We start from the raw sequence: 19,184 nt of genomic DNA, 5'->3' as shown, positions 1-19,184 counted from the left end.
CAAAGGGAATTGGTATCGTATGTGAATGGTTCATTCGATCACTAAAGTCATCGTTGAATATGTGGGAGCTATTATGGATCTCCAGATCCCGCTATTAGTTATTGGTCGGAGTAAGTACTCAACCATGTCCGCATAGTTCGCGAACCGTAGGGTGACACACTTAAAGTTGGATGTTGAAATGGTAGAACTTGAATATGGAATGGAGTTCGAATATTTGTTCAGAGTCCCGGATGAGATCCTGGACATCACGAGGAGTTCCGGAATGGTCCGGAGAATAAGATTCATATATAGGATGTCATTTTATGTGATTTAAAATGATGCGGAAGGTTCTATGGAAGGTTCTAGAAGGTTCTAGAAAAGTCCGGAAGAAACCACCAAGGAAGGTGGAGTCCCGGAGGGACTCCACCTCCATGGCCGGCCAACCCTAGAGGGGGAGGAGTCCCAAGTGGACTCCCCCAAAGGGGGCCGGCCACCCCCTCCATGGAAGGTGGAACTCCCACCTCTAGTGGGAGTCCTAGCTTGGGTAGGTTTTCCTATCATATGGAAGGTTTTGGGTTCGGGTCTTATTCGGAGACTTGTAGTCCAACCCTTAGGGCTTCCACCTATATAATGAGGGACAAGGGGAGGGGGCCGGCCACCTCAAGACCACCACCTGGCCGCACCCCCCAAGTGGCCGGCCACCCCCTCCCAAACCCTAGCCGCCCCCCTCTCCTCCATAGCTCCCGCGTGCTTTAGCGAAGCTCCGCCGGAGTTCTCCACCGCCACCGACACCACGCCGTCGTGCTGTCGGATTCAAGAGGAGCTACTACTTCCGCTGCCCGCTGGAACGGGAGGTGGACGTCGTCTTCATCAACAACCGAACGTGTGACCGAGTACGGAGGTGCTGCCCGTTCGTGGCGCCGTGATCAACATCTTCTACGCGCTTTTGCAAGCGGCAAGTGAACGTCTACCGCAGCAACAAGAGCCTCATCTTGTAGGCTTTGGAATCTCTTCAAGGGTGAGACTCGACAATCCCCTCGTTGCTACCGTCTTCTAGATTGCATCTTGGCTTGGATTTCGTGTTCGCGGTAGGAAATTTTTTGTTTTCTATGCAACGTTATCCTACAAGATATCCCTCTCATGCAACCCTGCAACCACAAAGCAAGAAGTCTCTTGTGTCCCCAACACACCTAATAGGTGCACTAGTTCGGCGAAGAGATAGTGAAATACAGGTGGTATGAATAAATGCGAGCAGTAGCAACGGCGCCAGAAAAGTGCTTGCTGGCGTGCAGTTGATGGTAGTAATATTGCAGGAAGTAAACATGTAACAGAACAGTAAACAAGCAGCGATAGCAGTATTTAGGAACAAGGCCTAGGGATCATACTTTCACTAGTGGACACTCTCAACATTGATCACATAACAGAATAAATAGATAGATGCTAGACTCTACACCCTCTTGTTGGATGATGAACACCACTAACTGTGTAGGATTACACGAACCCTCAATGCCGGAGTTAACAAGCTCCACAATATTCAATGTTCATATTTAAATAACCTTAGAGTGCATGACAGATCAACATAACCAAACCAAGTACTAACATAGCATGCACACTGTCACCTTCACACTACGAAAGGAGGAATAGATCACATCAATACTATCATAGCAATAGTTAACTTCATAATCTACAAGGGATCACAATCATAGCCTACGCCAAGTACTACACGATGCATACACTATCACCATTACACCGTGTAGGAGGAATAAACTACTTTAATAACATCACTAGAGTAGCACACAGATAAATTGTGATACAAAACACATTGCAATCATAAAGAGATATAAATAAGCACTTCACTATGCCATTCATAACAGCGAATAAGTATTCTGTGAAATATAGCCTAAGAGACCCACACGGTGCACACACTGTCACCTTTACACACGTGGGACAAGGAGTCTCCGGAGATCACATAAGTAAAATCCACTTGACTAGCATAATGACATCTAGATTACAAGCATCATCATATGAATCTCAATCATGTAAGGCAGCTCATGAGATTATTGTATTGAATTACATAGGAGAGAGATTAACCACATAGCTACCGGTACAGCCCTTAGCCTCGATGGAGAACTACTCCCTCCTCATGGGAGACAGCAGCGTTGATGAAGATGGTGGTGGTGTTGATGGAGAAGCCTTCCGGGGGCACTTCCCCGTCCCGGCGGCGTGCCGGAACAGAGACTCCTGTCCCCCAGATCTTGGCTTCGCGATGGCGGCGGCTCTGGAAGGTTTCTCGTACCGTGGTTTTTCCGTATCGTGTTTTAGGTCAGGGACCTTTATATAGGCAAAGAGGCGGAGTCGGAGGGTCGACGAGGCGGTGACACACTAGGGGGGGGGGGCGGCCCAGGCCCTGGCCACGCCGCCCTATCACCTGGGCCCAGCAGGGCTCCCCTCTGGTGGCTCTCGGGTGTTCTGGAAGCTTCGTGGAAAAATAGGATGCTGGGCATTGATTTCGTCCGATTCCGAGAATATTTCCTTACTAGGATTTCTGAAACCAAAAACAGCAGAAAACAGCAACTGGCCCTTCGGCATCTCGTCAATAGGTTAGTTCCGGAAAACGCATAATAATGACATAAGGTATGCATAAAACATGTAGATATCATCAATAATGTGGCATGGAACATAAGAAATTATCGATACGTCGGAGACGTATCAGCAACTCGCCGCAATTATTACTCTCGCACTTTACTTACTCGTACTTTATTCATCTGTTACATCAAAACCTCCTGAATACTTGTCTGTGAGCATTTACAGTGAATCCTTCATCGAAACTGCTTGTCAACACCTTCTGCTCCTCGTTGGGATCGACATTCTTACTTATCGAAGATACTACGATACACCCCCTATACTTGTGGGTCATCATGTATTCCCAAGTACTAATGAACACCCCACGCTGTCACTTTGAGCATTCATAGGAGGTACTAACACACCACAATTTCATAGAGACATCCAACTCAAATCATAACTCAGTGAATAAGTATTCTGTGAAATATAGCCTAAGAGACCCACACGGTGCACACACTGTCACCTTTACACACGTGGGACAAGGAGTCTCCGGAGATCACATAAGTAAAATCCACATGAATAGCATAATGACATCTAGATTACAAAGCTCATCATATGGATCTCAATCATGCAAAGCAACTCATGAGATCATTGTATTGAAGTACATGGGAGAGAGATTAACCACATAGCTACCGGTACAGCCCTTAGCCTCGAGGGAGAACTACTCCCTCCTCATGGGAGACAGCAGCGTTGATGAAGATGGCGGTGGTGTCGATGGAGAAGCCTTCCGGGGGCACTTCCCCGTCGCGGCGGCGTGCCGGAATAGAGACTCCTGTCCCCCAGATCTTGGCTTCGCGATGGCGGCGGCTCTGGAAGGTTTCTCGTACCGTGGCTTTTTCATATCGAAGATTTAGGTCAGGGACCTTTAAATAGGCGAAGAGGCGGAGTCGGAAGGGTTACGGAGCCGCCACACAATAGGGGGGCGCGCCCCCCCTTGGGCCGCGCCGCCACCCTGTCTGGGCCCCCTGTGGCTCTCCTCTGGCCCCTCTCCAGTGTTCTGGAAGCTTCGTGCAATTATAAGATGCTGGGCGTTGATTTCGTCCAGTTCCGAGAATATTTCCTTACTAGGATTTCTGAAACCAAAAATAGCAGAAAACAGGAACTGACACTTCGGCATCTTGTCAATAGGTTAGTTCCGGAAAACGCATCAAAACGATATAAAGTGTGAACAAAACATGTAGGTATTGTCATAAAACTAGCATGGAACATAAGAAATTATAGATACGTTTGAGACGTATCACGCCCCTCATGGCCGGAACTTCCGCCCTCAGCGACCGGAACTTCCGCCCTCAGCGACCGGAACTTCCGCCCCTCATGACCGGAACTTCCACCCTCAGCGACCGGAACTTCCGCCCTGTCGAGCCTCAGCCAGATCTCAGCCCCTTTTGGCTTGTAACTTACCTCTTCAGCCCCCTACCTATAAATAGGCACCTACCCCCACCTTCATGAGGGAGAGATGATGTTTAGATGAATTGGCTTATGCCTCTATTATCCCTTTGTGGATTTGGGTAACCCCCACCTTAGATTAACTTCTATTGTACCACCCGGGCTCCTTATCGAATCCTATTGTATCTCTTTGGTGAATTCTACCAATCTTGGTCTTTTGCTTGCACTTCTACATTTGGGTCTTTTGCTTGCACTTCTACATTTGGGTCTTTTGCTTGCACTTCTATCGATTTTGGTCTTTTCACCCTTCTAGATCTATAGGATTTCGATTCGTCGATCTTTTTGCGGGACTTCTACCGAAAGGTCTTTTCCTGCAACTTCTATCGAGTTGGTGGTTCGGGCCAACGAGGACAAAGCGATTGTGTGTGTGCGTGTGTTTGTATCAAGTTCTTCGCGTTCATCCACTTCCCCGCGAATCCCCCTCCGCAATCACACTCACCCGGGTCAAACCGTGAAGATTGGGCACACCCTCGGGCTTAGCCCGCATCATCTGCTCTAGTTACAAGAAAGTTGTGAAGATGTTTGATCTTTTCTGCAATATTAATATGAATGCACCTATGCAACAAAAAAAAGATCCAAACTCACCCTAAAATTCAGGAAAACAGAGAGAGCAAAATCATGTGTTGTGAATTCACTATTAATAACAAACTCAAGAAAAAAAATGTTTAATCCAGAGATAATAGTGGGCCAAGTAAAGATACCATATTGATTTAGTCAATATTCAAAACTAGATTGCATTTTTTGTTTGTTGATATGCATTTAAATTATAATATGTGACATGAGAGAACATGTTGTGTCTATGCTAACAATTCTCCTGAATTTTCCAAGACTATTTAGGTAGTGTTTCCGGACTTGGGAGTACTCTAAGCCTCGGGGTACACGCTACATCCTCCGACCAAGAGATACACTATAGTTTATGCAGGTGAAGAGACAAATATAATATTATGGAAATGCCTGAAAAGTGCCCCTTCCGGTGTTCATCAAGTGAGTCCTTGTTCTTTTAATTAAAGAAGGAACATTAAAATTACCTCCCAAACTTTGTTTACGCGTATGAACACAACCATCGATTGTCTTTACTGTTAAAGGGTATTTGGTGGTAGTTGGTGGTAGGTGGTAGTGGTGTCACGCATCCCTACTCCCAGGCACCAGGACACTCACTATCCCTCTCCTTGTACACCCACCACAAAACTCCAAGCAGATGACATCTCTTTGCACACAATTTCCGTCGATGGTCGTTGGATGATGTGTATAGTGATCGGGACCTGCTGCCTCGATGTCATCCCCTTGGGGAGTTCACAAAATAGATAATACTACTCCCTACATTTGGGGTTATACTCGCTACCCTCGGTCGCCTCCTCCAGGCGACGGGGGAGCCCAACCCCAGCCCGCCGCCACCGCCTCCCTTGCCCCCTGCCCGCCCCCTCGTCGCCTCCCGAGGCCGCCGGCGGCTAAGCCGTCCACCGCTGATGAAGGGGGCGGCGAGGTCCTATGCCTCTCGGGCTCTCGCACGGCCGTCCCGGAGGGAGGACGCCATGCCGGACCCCGGAGGTCGCCGCCGTCCTCCGCCCCTCCTGCGCCCCTCGCTGCGGCGTCGCGCCTCGCGGCCCCCTTGCTGCCCTTGTAGCTCGCCGCCGTCGACGCCCAGCCTTGGCGCGGTCTGGCTGGGGAGGGCCCGATCTGGGCCCGTTTGGGCTCGATCTGGGCCTGGAGGGCCGCGGCCTGTGCGCCGCTCCCCGGCACTCCCGGTGTGCGCCCTGTCCTGCCGTCTTCCCCGGGCCTCCCGCGCTACTGCTGCTGCGCGCCATGGTGGAGATGTTCCTGCCCGCGTCGCCCGTGCCTTGGTGTGGTTCACCGTCGTCCATGCCGCGGCGCACCTCCGGTCGCTCCTCGCGTCGGTGCCCCTGCGCGTCGGCCCTGCCGGCGGGTTTGCGGGGTGGCTTCGGCCTTCGCTGCTCTTCGCAGCTCGCCGTCCGTCATGCTTCTCGCCCCGTCCGGCCATGGCGTGGCTTCTATCTGGCTTGTGGTGGATGCGGTTCGCCTGACGTGGCGCTGCACGGCTTCCCGGTGGCCGCTAGTGCTTCATTGGCGCTAGCGCGCGTGGTCTGGTCGGATGCGCTACTCAGGCGAGTGTTGAGCGTTTGGTGGATGGCAACAAGGCCCCCTGCTCGGCTGGCCACGCCTACGGCCAGGGCCTTCTTGGGCCTGACGACAGCGTTTACACTCCAGGCGAAAGCTTCGCACCTTTGGTGCCGATGTTGGCGGTGCCCCTGGGTACCGTTTCCCTGTTGAGGGCTTCATCGGGGAGCTTGGTCTTGTCGCGAGTCGATGCGTTCTCCGGGTGAAAACCTCTGCTCCTCGGAGCGAGCGGCGGCGACACACTGTGCCGTTACCTTCCTGAAGGCACCGCTTTTGGAGTTCGGGTTCCTCGTGGTGCGGTAGATGTGTGTCAGTTGTGCATGGTTGCCTTGTTGTCGGGGGTGGTGGATGCCGGGGCGGCGGCCCCGGACGGTTGACGTACGTCGAGGCGGCGGCCTCGGAAGGTCTTGCAACGATGACTCCATGGGGTGTGGTCATGGTATAGCAAGGCATGGGTGGCGTGTTGGTGCTACGTGGGTAGTGAGCTCGTCGGCCCGGCATACACGACGGGACGGTCGGTGTGGCTGGCATGTCGGGGCGGCGGCCCCGGATCTTTTGGCGCGGCGTTCGTGGTCTGCGGGTGGTCGCCTTGGTAGTTTGGGCTACAAGACGTCCATGCCGTGCGGCGTTGCGGCTCGCCTCCGAGCAGGGGACGTCGGAGCAGCGGCTCCGGGTTTGGTGGTGTGTGTTTGGTCGTCGGTAGTCTGGTATCGTGTGGGCGATAAGGCTCCGATATTTGTGCGGTTTTTGGGCCGGTTTTCCTCATAAACTCGACCACTCTGTATGGTTTTTGGGCCTGGTTTCCCTATTAACTGAGCCAAATCTTCTTCTATTAATATATCGTGCAGCTCACCTGCCGAATTCTCAAAAAAAAACATTTGGGGTTATAGGACGTCTAACTTTCTAGACTTAAACCAAGGTGAGCGCGGAGTACCACCTAGATGTACTACATTAACGAACTACTCACTCCGTTCACTATTATATGATTTTCTTTTAGGTTTTTTCTGAAAATACATGTATCTAGACACCTTTTAGTGCGTAGGTTCTCTTATTTAAGTCCATATCTAGTACACATTGAAATATCTAAAACATCTTATAATAGTGAATGAAGGGAGTATTTAATATTCGTAAGGAGCCTAATAAACCTGAATTGATGGAGTATTAATCGTGGATAAGCAAGTAATTGCTCCTGATTCCCACTCCAACAAAATCAGCAACAAATTGAGAACTTTCCAAAGGATTTGCAATTAAATACTCCTGATTCCCACTCAAAAAAAAACAAGCAACACATTTTGAACTTTATTAATTTTTAGGAAATTAATAATGGATTTAAAAGAAATTAAGTACGCATAATGGTGTAACCGTTTCTACCATGAGGGCATGTACATCATGGTGACGTCAACCTTTACTTAGAAAATTAATTTTTTACTAAAAAATAAGAAAGAGAAGGTTGTTTTTCCTTAGCCAAGGGATGATCTCTTAAAAACTTAGAGAAGGATATTCCATAATGTTGTACCATATATTTTCCCTTAGAAAAATAATTTCTTACTAAAAAATTGATTCCCATCAATTGCTAGGGATGAGAATAATACATTGTACACATTGTACATATTGCTTTCTCTAGATGATGTGGATGGCTAAGGGAAATCATGCCGTCTCTACCACTAGCCTTGATAGTGGTGTATTCGAAATGGTGCAGAAATCCATGGAGTAACCGATTTTATCTTATTGTTTATAACTAGATGGAGAAATATTGACAGTAGCATTTTCATGGTAGACTATGCAAGATGCAAAATAGTTGAGGGGTAGGGTGACATCGGAGGAGACAAAAATATGGTCAAGTGGGGCCAAATAACCTCTCTACCGCACACTCTATTATCATATACAATGAGAAATATATTTATAGGGTTATTGGCTGACTATTGAACACCATGTTATGTCATATTATTTGAATCAACTGTATAGTAGTCATGATTATCAAGTTATTTTTTTATTGACATCTACTCTGTATATCCAACAATTTAGATTACGTCCCTCAGACTTTCCAACTTTAAATATTGTTTCTTCCTTTCTTGTATTTGTTGATATCTTTATACAAATGTCACTAACTTAAGATACCTCATGGAGTTTGAAGACTCCAAGGTACAATGACACTTGGTATGAGGGTTAGGGATCAGATCGGTTGGAGAATGAGGTATGTCAATAGGGAAGGTGCACATAGGAAAATGGTAAAAAAATCTAAGGGCGTGAACCAAAGCTCTCGGATATACGTGTGCATCTGCTTAAATACGTATGTGTGTTTATGCAAATCATTAGAGGAAGCCTACACTTTGTGTTTTTAGGGGTGAAGGCAGAAATGTTGTTGGATATAAAAACAAAACAAAATAACGATTTCAACATTTATGAATTAATTAGTCTGAAAGGATACATGCATTCTAAACATAACAGAGGCAAACACGAAATGACCAACGAAGGTAGATCAGTTATACAAGATGTGACACAAACAACACTTACGAAAAATGGTGTACACACTTGCGTTGAATCCACTATGGAAGGTCTGGACAATAATTTTCATCTTAGATGCGGTTTCGACAAATCAATGCCAGATCATCGACATGAAGACAACACCTTCAACAATGAGATGAAGCAAGTATGTCCTTGCTATTCTAGCTGGTGGAGGCCAAATCATAGGTTCTAACCTAGGATGTGGAGTAGTATTGAAATTACCATTTTGATGGAAAATCTTCCGGCAACTATTTCTACCATTACTCTATGTGAATGCACTATGGATCCTCTAGATAGAGCGGAAGCAGAAGTTAGATCATTGTTTGCTATTGAGTAACTGTTTGCAAGATCTAGATTACTGGGCAAAGCAAAGGGGCAAGTAAGAAAGTTGCACCACGAGAAATCATGTCAATTCTACTCCGATTTGATCTAGATAATCAGTAGCCCCCATCTCTTGTAAATTCATCTGATTGTCAATGACGAGAGAGGTACACATAATCAATGATCATGATCCGATGACTCGATTTTTTCATGAGGGAATCATTTGCAAGGTCGCAACCTCGGAAGGTTGGATCGATTAATAAAGGCAACACACAATAGAGAGGGGTACTGTTGAAAGATTGATATGATGCCTAGAGGGGGTGAGTAGGAATTTTGAAAACAAACATGTTTGGCTTGAAATAATGTGAAAATAAACTACTCGCTTAATTTTCAAACATAAAACTTAAATATCTAGGTCACCTAAGTGCACCAACAACGTAAGATAAATAAGATTAACTTGGACTTGTCTAAAGCTAGGCCAAGTCCAGAGAGCAAAATAAAAACATGTGCAAGATACAAACATGTGATCTCTTTTGCATACAAACTCTGTTTTTAATGAACTTGTTTAAAGATAACAACGAGCTCTAACTACTCACACAAATAGAAATCAAATATCAACAATACAGGAAGGATGCCAAATATGCAAACGTCGAGCTCTATAAAAATGAAGAGCTAGGTAAAACCTTCAACACCAAAATTTGCCATAATTTGGATACAAAATTCATTTTTGATGAGCTTGACCTTGCCTTCTAAATAGCAAAAAGCTCTACATCATTGTTGGGGAAATCGTTAACTGGTAACTTATCGGTCAGCTGGCGAGTTGGAGATTAATGGACTAATAGGTGAGTTAATCAATTTATCGGCCTATTAATCAGTTTATTGGCTACTCGGTGGCCCTCTGAGTAGGGATTAATCGGCCAGTTAACTGGTTAGTCGGCCGATTTTTTGAACAGTGCTCTACATACTCACAGAGAAATACACAAAACCAACCAAAAGAGGAGGATGCGAAGAATGCAAAACTTTGATCCCTCTATGAACGATGTGATCAAACTACTATCTCTAGAACCCCTCTTGATTGTACGTCTACCAAACTTATAACCTGATATCCCACGAATCACCTTGAGACTGGCAAAATTACGAAAACCTAGCAAAGAAAAACCGTGGTCTTGATAATTCCACTTGAGATAGAAGATGGCAATCATGCATGCCTCAAGTTGGACCACCTTCGGTGATCACGCTTGCTTGGGGAAGGCTCAAACTTTTCTCTCTCATAATACTATATATTATAGGGCAACCTACTTCATTTTTCTCATAATTTTGAGGCATGCTCTGAGTGAACGTCCTGTTGACACGTGTGTTGTTTGGGTTAATTGATTTCCGAAGGGTTTCTTCTGTGTGTAGTTTTGGTGCCTCTAGGAAATTTCCGGTGATCCTTTTTCACGTTCTTCGATTCCGATGTTGCACTATCGTGGTCTTCTATTTGGGTGCCTATAGCTGCCTATAGCACCGTTTAGCTATTCTCCCCACGTTTCCTCTCTCGATAACTCCCGAAATCCCCAATCAGATCGCCTCTCTTCTTGGTCGTCTCCGGCATCCACGAGGGCGGCGTGGCCCGTGGGGTGGAGGGGCGTGGCGCGGCGTCCTATGACGATGGTGGCGCATGCGTGCTGGTGAATGGTGCGGAAGGCCTATCCATGTCCTGGTGGTGCCGCCAGCCACCGGCCGCGGAGACCGACGGCGAACGGCAGCGCGACCACTGGGAGCGCTCCCTGCGTCGGCCATGGCTTCTCCTCCTCCGTCTCGGCTTCGTGGTGGTGGAGGTGCAGCTGGTGGACGTTCCCGTGGTGGTGATTGCACGCGCCGCCGCTGCCCGCGACGCCCCCACGCCTACATCGTCGTCCTCCCTCCCGCGGCGTCGACTGCTTCAAGAATGTCGATCAAATCGGCGAGGGAACCTACGGGTTGTTACCTGTACCCTACTTATTTCTTCCTCTCAGCAGCAATTCGTCGATCTAGAATCTGATTCCGTCGCCACCGGCCGTTGTCAGGAAAGTCAACATGGCAGGAGACGAAGACGACCAAGATTGTGACCCTCGATAAGATCCGCGCGAGTATAGGGGTGGTCTCCTGGCGCGGGCGCGGGAGGCATGAACGTCGGGTCGCTGATCTCCCCGGCGACCAGCCTCGGCTGCTACTGGTTTGCCTTGGTTTTCTGCTACTGTTCCTCCTGGCACGGCTGGTTCAGCGCGGACCACTGCTTCTTGTTTTGTGCTGGACACTTCTCCGGATGTGCGCGTTCATGCCGGTGGGAAGCCTTCTTCCAATGATTCCCAACACTAGATTCCTGGCCTTCCAGCTACCTCTATGATAGCGAGTGAGGCTGGTCCATCCTCTTCACGATCTGTTCGAGGTTTGATTTCATCTTGCCATCGGTCTTCTTTCTCAGTTCTGTTCTTATGTGTCCTTATTCTGGTTACTGATTTGCTTTTGGCAAGCGCACGTATTGCAGCTGCGGAATCTGCACACAAGAGAAGATTTGTACGAGCTTGATTTTGCTGTTATCGGCCGTGAGGTACTTCCCGTGTTCGTCCTCTTCACGATCTGCTTCAGGCTTGATTTTGAGTACATTTTTTTACGTTAGTTAATTTCTATCAACAGTGCATAAATGAGATGGTTCCCCCAGTCAGGGATTCTCCTAATGTTATTTAGTCCAGCTAACTGTATTAAATAATGAATATAGATTCAGACAAGTTTCGTTCGCAGCAATGAAAACTCCTAGGCCAGATGTATATTCTATTTTATTCTTCCCCTTCGTATTCTAAGTGGCATGCCCACTGGTGTACATAACAATGCATGCACTGCCCCAAAGACGAGCTCAATGCCATGTGCCCTCCCATACGTATTGCTCTTTTTAAATAGACTCAAATCAACAGTTATATATCACTCTCTTGTTTTTTTTTCTCTCTAAAAAAGTTATATATCAGTCTCTTTGTTTGTTCTCTGAACAAAATATTCTATACAACCTCATGTAAAGAGAATTTGTTAAGGGGTCTGCACGCTGCATTCTATAAATGTCCCTACATTTCCTTCCCTTTGCTTGCTATACCATCTTGTGTCGGTAGAACTGTCCATATCCTTCCTCTAATACAATCCCTGCCTTCAATAACATTGCAGGGAGACATAACGGAGGATTGTGTGCCACAAAACTGCATCGACCAATTCAGGGATCAACGGAAAGAAGGATCAATCTTAACGATTAATTTTTTTGTTGTCGACATGCCCAAGACGGCAAGACCTATATAGTATCAGACTGTTCAATTTCTATCAGGAACCCATTATATGGTGCATTCAGTCCAATTTCTTTTATACCTGCTTTCTTCCCCTCAAAACAACTAATGATGCTTTCATGTACAATACCTTCTTTATTTGTTGCTATGACCATTGTTCAGTCAACAGGTATAAAGATTTCAGCCACGCACCCCAAATACTCACCGGTTGGATTTACCGGCCGCTAACTTTAACCTCTATCTGGTTTTGACACAATATAGGTGTGTGGGCTCTCAAGAGCACACACATAACATGTTGTTATATAAATTACTACAGTTTTGATGCCGGTGGTTTTATATTAATGCATAATCATTACCCCAAGTTGTTATATCCGTGCACTGTATTGTATTACACAAGGGGGAGAAGCTTTACCACAAGCTGCAGGTGTATGGTCAATCTTCAGCATTGCAAGAGGCATGTGGTATTTTTTGGTATTGTTAGTCAGCTTTTAGCACTAAGCAAACTAGAGATTGAAGACGAGTTCAATCACTTTTTCTCCTGCAACATATGAAAAAGATGGGTACTTAGTTTCTTCTAGCCTACCGTGCTGCCATATATTGTTCTCTCCTACGACAAGTTCTTTTGACAGCTTTGAAAGCTCTATCCATGCATATTCATTTACTGATGCCTGATCTCTGGACTTTTCTATGCTTTGTATTGCACTTTATCATAGATAGATGGTACGTTCTGTTTGCTCTTACGCCGATATTCATGTATGCTGAGTACCAAAATACTAATATAGTGAGCATTTTATGTAGTATATTCACAGTATTTGATCCATCGGAAAAAATGCTGGCAAAATAGATTGGTATTTAGAAAAATTTGTTGCTACCTGCAGTTCTATTCTCCTTTCATAGTCTCTTGCTCCGGCTCTTGGTCTCAGGCAGATGTGTGTAGCCTGCAGGTCGCAACACTGAAGAATGGAGCGGTTGGTGGAGGGCGTCTCTACATTTGTTTCCAGAGAGATAATGAAATAGATGCTGATTACATCTTAAACTAAGGTGCATAAGTTATCTCATTCATTTATGGTCACTCAACAAACTTCTCCAGTCCAGGAATTTAAACCTTTTTCAACAGCTCTGCAGATATTTTTCCAAATGTACTGATAGGTTTATTTTTCTTCCAAATTTCTTTACAAGTTCTTCTACATACTGTTGTCAACTTGTCATCAAAGTCTCGACGCTTCCAGGATGGTCATTGACTGTCTTTCTTATTATACTTTTGACATGCCTCAACATATTGTATTCGTTCCTGGATTTAGGTTGTCCTTAAATGGAAATCACATCAAGAAAAACATTTAGATGGTCAGATTTAGTGGATTGAGTTTGTTCATTTAACATAATAATGGAATTAATCCTGAATTGCTGACTAATATCCTGGTGAGTGCCTCTTTTCATGTGATCATACTGCAATATTGGTTCAACTCTTGTGAATGCTTTTTTTCTTTTCTTTGAGCATACTGCAATATTGGTTCATCTCTTTCAGCTGTACAGTCTCATGTTTTATGGGCACCATACCTGCGGGTGCAGCATAAAGTGATAATGACATATGTCCCATAAACTATGTATATAGGTTTTTGATCTAACATCGTACTCTCCCTAATTTCTCATATTTATTCTTATCCTGCCCTTTTGGTATTCCTGGTATGCCACTTGCTTTCTTAGGATTATTCGCTGTAATAATATAATTTGTCATTTAACTGCTCAATACATGAAGTAGAGGTTGATTTTAATGACATGTGATGGTAGAAAATGTCTATTTTTTCAGTAAAATTTTCAGATTTCAGATGAACTTCTTTAAATATGGTGAGGATATAACACATGGTAAATCAAATAGGTGGTATGTATGCAGTGATCTTTTGATGGCCTATGGTAGAACCAAGAATTATACATGAACACTACTAATGTGCTCAGTTCACCTGAACTAAATGATGGGCGCGTACCAAGCTTCAAGAAATTTTCCTGGAGGCACATTCATGTATTTTTGTTCTGTTGGGTACATTTTGATATATTTGCCGTCCTTCTGGTTTCCAATTTATCTTATTTTCGTATTTGTCATTTTGATTTTCTTAAGTAGTGGAGTTTGTAAATGATACCGTTTATTATTGAAGATAACTTGCTAATGCTTATCAACCACTATGTACTTTATACTCATTTATACAAGTGACTCTTGCAAGTTTCTTAACTAGGTATTCACGGTACTACCAATATGCATGAATGGAGTTGAGGAATTTCAAAGCGCCTTTAAAAGGTTGTATGGGTCGTTGCTACCATCATTGTTTAAGAGTTTCAAGTTGTAATATGGCCACTTACAGAAGGAGTAACAAATTCGCTAGAAAGTTAATGTATTCGCAGTTCTTGGTGTAAGAATGTTATCAAGTGAGTTTAGTTTTGGTTTCTATCTAAATGTCCACTTCAAAAAAACAAAGACCAATATAGAGTTTTCAGTATGGTTACACAATTATCTACACACTGCGAGTGGCAAGCTTCATTTTGATTGAAAATGGACACCTAATTTACTGCTCCTTTGACAGTTGTCTCATGGATTCGATTGACTGATATCCTTTTGATGAAAACACATGGAAAGGATAAAGTTACTGATAGTGTATAGATTTTTCATATCTGCTGATATGTTCAATTCTTCAGCATAATGGTAGTAATAATTCAAATAAATTTTTTATGCCACATGATCGTTCCTGTGTGTCAATAATTACACACTGTGAGCGGCAAGCTTCATTTTGATTGACAATGGGCATCTAATTTACTGCTCCTCTGACAGTTGCCTCATGGATTGGATTGTCTGTTGTCAGATCTGCCATGGAGAATTTCTAAAGAGCATGCATGTTAAGAAAAACTAAGAAGTATATGCTGTGGTGCATGTCCATAATAGAATAGCTTTATCTCCATGATGGATAAACTATTCGGTGTTGTGTAAGCAAGGGCCCATAACTGATTAAGTGACTATTAACCACTATTTGGTGCTCTATATCAATTTGGTCCAAGGATCTTTAAATTCTACCAAAAATAAGCAGACACAGCGATGCAATGCCGCCACCGTCAAGACCCTGCACAAGCATGGCAAAATCCGCTGTATGAAAATTATATTCTGCAGCGTCATCTATAGATGTTACTGCCAGTCTTCTGGCACTATTTGTCCATATCGCTAGAATCCTTCCTGATGAATATTCTCCTCAATGCATACTTATAACTCAACCTCTGCACGTCACACACTGTTCAAAGCCACTAACTAATTACGCCAGAAGAATACCACTACTTTGCAATGCAAAGACAATTGCCCGTTAAAACAATTGCACAGATTAATTCCATGCAATCATTCTCGGCAGCCTTCTCTGCAAATATAGTCACATAGTCCGGCAATGGCACAAAACTCCTCCACCAAAAAAACCGAGCAGCCTTTGCAGGCCCACACTCCGCAAGGAAAAACAAGGAATGCATTATTATTTTTCGTCCGACGACGAAAGGAGTAATAAAAAACAGTAGATCAGGGTAGAGACACTCATGGCCCCCTAATACACTCCATCCTCTCTACTTTGTATCGTGTCCATTATTTAGTGTGATTTACATTTCATGTCATCTCTTTGTCTAAACTTGTTTTAGTAAGGAATTACATACAAGGAAATAAAAGCTGCTATTTAAATGATGTATTTATAGTTAAATGATGTATTTTATATCTCAGGTGTTAATATATACTAGCAGAAAGTACTAGCTGCCCCTCCTCCTCTCATGACCTAGCCGCCGCCCTCCTCCTCTCCCGCCCCCCTCCTGGGCGGTGGTGGAGGACCCGCCTGCCCCGCCACGAGCAGCCGCCCACGGACCGCCGCCGCTGCTGCTGGCCTCGGCCCCGGGCACAACCCCGTCCCCGACGGCGGTGGCGGCGCCCCTTCCGTCAAACGACGAGGGGGAGGAGAGGGTTTCCGCGACGGCGTTCCATGGGAGGTGATGAAGCGCCGGTGGAGGAAGCCGGGCGGCATGGCTACTTGGTCGGGGCCTGATGCTCTCCGTTGGTAGCCTTCGAGGATTCGGTGGAGCGTTGGCGGCCTCCGCCCCCGGTGATGGTTCGAGGTGGTGCACATGATCCGCGCCACCGTCCTCTTCCCTGGTGATCCGGCAGGAGGGACTGGCGGCGTGGGGATGCTGGTCTTGCTTTGTTTTTGGTGGCGGCCCTCGGGTTTCTCGCAAGCGAAGATGAAGATCTATCGGAGGTCCGTTTGCCTTGATATGGCTGGAGAGATGAGTTCCGGAAAGCTCCACCGGCGAATGAAACAATGCATCTTTTGCCTGGAGTTTGCTGGATCGGGTGGTATTCGGTCGCGCGCACCCACGTTTTTATTCCGACCGTTTGGTTCCGGAGAGAGCGGCGCGAAACTCTATTCTGTGTTGACATCAGGTGACTACTTGGTCCATGGTGAAGTCAGAAGAAGGAATATCATGAAGGCCGGATTGGTGGACTAGCTAAAGAGGTTCGAGTCTCTGTGATGCTGAGGGATTTGCTTGGCGTTCCGGGCTCCACAACAGTGGTATGCATGTGGGGGCGGCAGCACGGGTGAAGTTCAGAGTCTTTCATCTCAGGGTAAAAACCCAAGGTCTGGCCTTACCTGGTTGTGTCTGGCAATGACCTTGTTGGAGGCATTGTTTTGAGAGTGGGGACTATTTTCAGGATGAAAATCTAAGACCTTTGGTCGGGCGATGGCGGCACGGGTGCACTATTCCCTTCTTGGAGGCGTCGCTTTTGGAGTGTCTGTGTTATCACGGTGGTGGTTGTATTGCTGTTGCTAGGTCTGGAAGGCTGTAGCGGGACTTTTATTTCTTAATTTTCTTACTCTTTTTTGGCTGTGTGCATCCGTACTGCCACTAGGGTGGGGCGTTGTTGCAAAGGCTGGGTGTAATTGGTATCATTTGATATTAATATATTTCCTTTATCTAAAAAAATAGTTAATATTGGTTCGATGAACAGAAACACAATGCCACAATATCTAAATATGAATAAATTGTGGCCCACTCAATTTTACATGGGCCAACACCGTAAAACCACATATTTCAGCACTGTAGAGACCCACGGGTATTTACTAGCCCAACTGATTTAGGTAATCGGGTTTATTATATATATATTATAATTAAAGCAGTGTATCAAGTTTTTGCACCAAAATTTCCATCAGTCAGCCACTATACTGGCGCGGCGTGCCGCCGCGCCGATCTTGGCTAGTAATCCATTATGGATAAACATCATGTGAGAAAATCATCACATGTACATAAATAGACGGCAAGGATGAACATATGACCCCTTTTGAGATGCTCATCTTGAACTTGCACTTCCCAACCTTGATAACAATCATCACTTGACGTGATCCTCTCATGGACTATATGAAGATCTTGCTTTTGATGCAACCCAATGGAAACATACCTAAACTTCACATAGACAACAACACATAGATCATGGATTAGCTCACAAAACCGAGTTGACAATTTCTTACCATACCATGATATCACTTGATCCCACACGATACATCATTTATGATTTCTATGTTGACCAACTTGAATCCAAACTTTGCACTTCGTCTTGGTCAAACGTACTTCAACATGCTCTATCACAGTCATTCCTACCACCTCAAATGGAGAAAAGTCTCACCAGCTACGAGAGCAACGACACACGTCCAAAGAGTTGTAAGATGAGGTCTTCACGATTGACCGAAGATCAGATTGTGGCCATCCTTTTCTATCGTGTACTCATGTAGAACCAGAGTGTCGCCATCACTCGCGAGCTCCTATGTGCGAGATGTGTATGTATGCTAGCATCAGAGCGTCACCGTTAGTTTTCCCCTATAGCGAAGGGATGCAACACATGTTTTTTCTCTTTGGATAGAAAAAACAGGGGAGCACTTTTGAAAGGGAACAACAGTGAGCCCATGCACCCTCCACATCACCTGTGAAAAGGGAGCACTTTTCCTAGGCACATCTGAAAGATAAAACTTCTACTAACCTCAAATGCCTATGAAGGTCACCGCACGAGGCCTCCCCGCTTGTTAGTGTGTGGCGAGCCTGCGTGAGAACACACAAGTAGTTGTCAGAATCATGATTTCATTATACGATTCTACGACTTCATGCCCAAAATTGAGAGGAACGATTCAACGATCCTGCTAAGTAGAATATAAGATTTTACGGTTCTAAAAGTTAAGATTCTACGGTTTACGATCCTACCATAGAGATTCCGATCCGATTCAGAATCACGATTCTGACAACATATGTGCGTGCTGGGCAGGGAGGGGGGCTTTTGACTTACGAACAATTTTCCATGATATTTGCACTGAAAAGATCTTTGAAAATACTGGACCCTATATTGAAAATTCTATGCAATGTTTATATGCTATCTTTCAGCATGTTAACTTTTTAAAGCGAAAGCATTGTGGCGACATGGAGAGTGACTTACATGAGCAATTTTCCCCATCCATTATCCATACAAAAAGAAGAACACACAAGGTGCCATAAATAAGAGCACTGGGTAGCAAGCGCTACACTGAATATGTGCCATTCAGGAAAAAAAAATCCGTTCTTCTCACAATTATTTGCATTCCTTTACATTTTATATACTGTGTTTAGAAATGTAGGAAGCTAAACTTCTTATATTAGTGAACACATGGAGAGGAAGTATTTGTTCTGCTACAAGGTTACTTTTTTTAATGGAATGAACCAAGTTTTTTCTTTTTTCATCCAATGGAATTAAGTCAATTAACCAGGTTAGTTGACAAGAGGCCGTTCAGTGTAGTTGGGCCGAGCAATCTCCTCTCAACGTCTGGGTCGCGTGAGCCCACGGCAAGTCCAAACAATCTTATC

The 19,184-nt window shown here is 45.1% G+C and overlaps 1 long non-coding RNA gene across 2 annotated transcripts; it reads left to right on the top strand.

The window, feature by feature from the left end:
• Window positions 1-10,363: 10,363 nt before the first annotated feature.
• On the top strand, window positions 10,364-14,777 carry LOC127323775 (uncharacterized). Of its 2 annotated transcripts, XR_007865938.2 has the most exons (5): window positions 10,364-10,970; window positions 11,058-11,419; window positions 11,519-11,581; window positions 12,184-13,337; window positions 14,173-14,777. It is a non-coding gene; the product is annotated as an uncharacterized lncRNA (long non-coding RNA). The 2 variants fall into 2 exon arrangements; XR_007865937.2 differs by lacking the exon at window positions 14,173-14,777 and having other exon boundaries at window positions 10,368-10,970; window positions 12,184-13,710.
• Window positions 14,778-19,184: the final 4,407 nt, after the last annotated feature.

The sequence above is a fragment of the Lolium perenne genome, chromosome 7 (assembly GCF_019359855.2).
Source record: "Lolium perenne isolate Kyuss_39 chromosome 7, Kyuss_2.0, whole genome shotgun sequence".
Taxonomy (NCBI): domain Eukaryota; kingdom Viridiplantae; phylum Streptophyta; class Magnoliopsida; order Poales; family Poaceae; genus Lolium; species Lolium perenne.
Note: the sequence above shows the minus strand (reverse complement) of the source record. Positions and strands in the feature narration are given on the sequence as shown.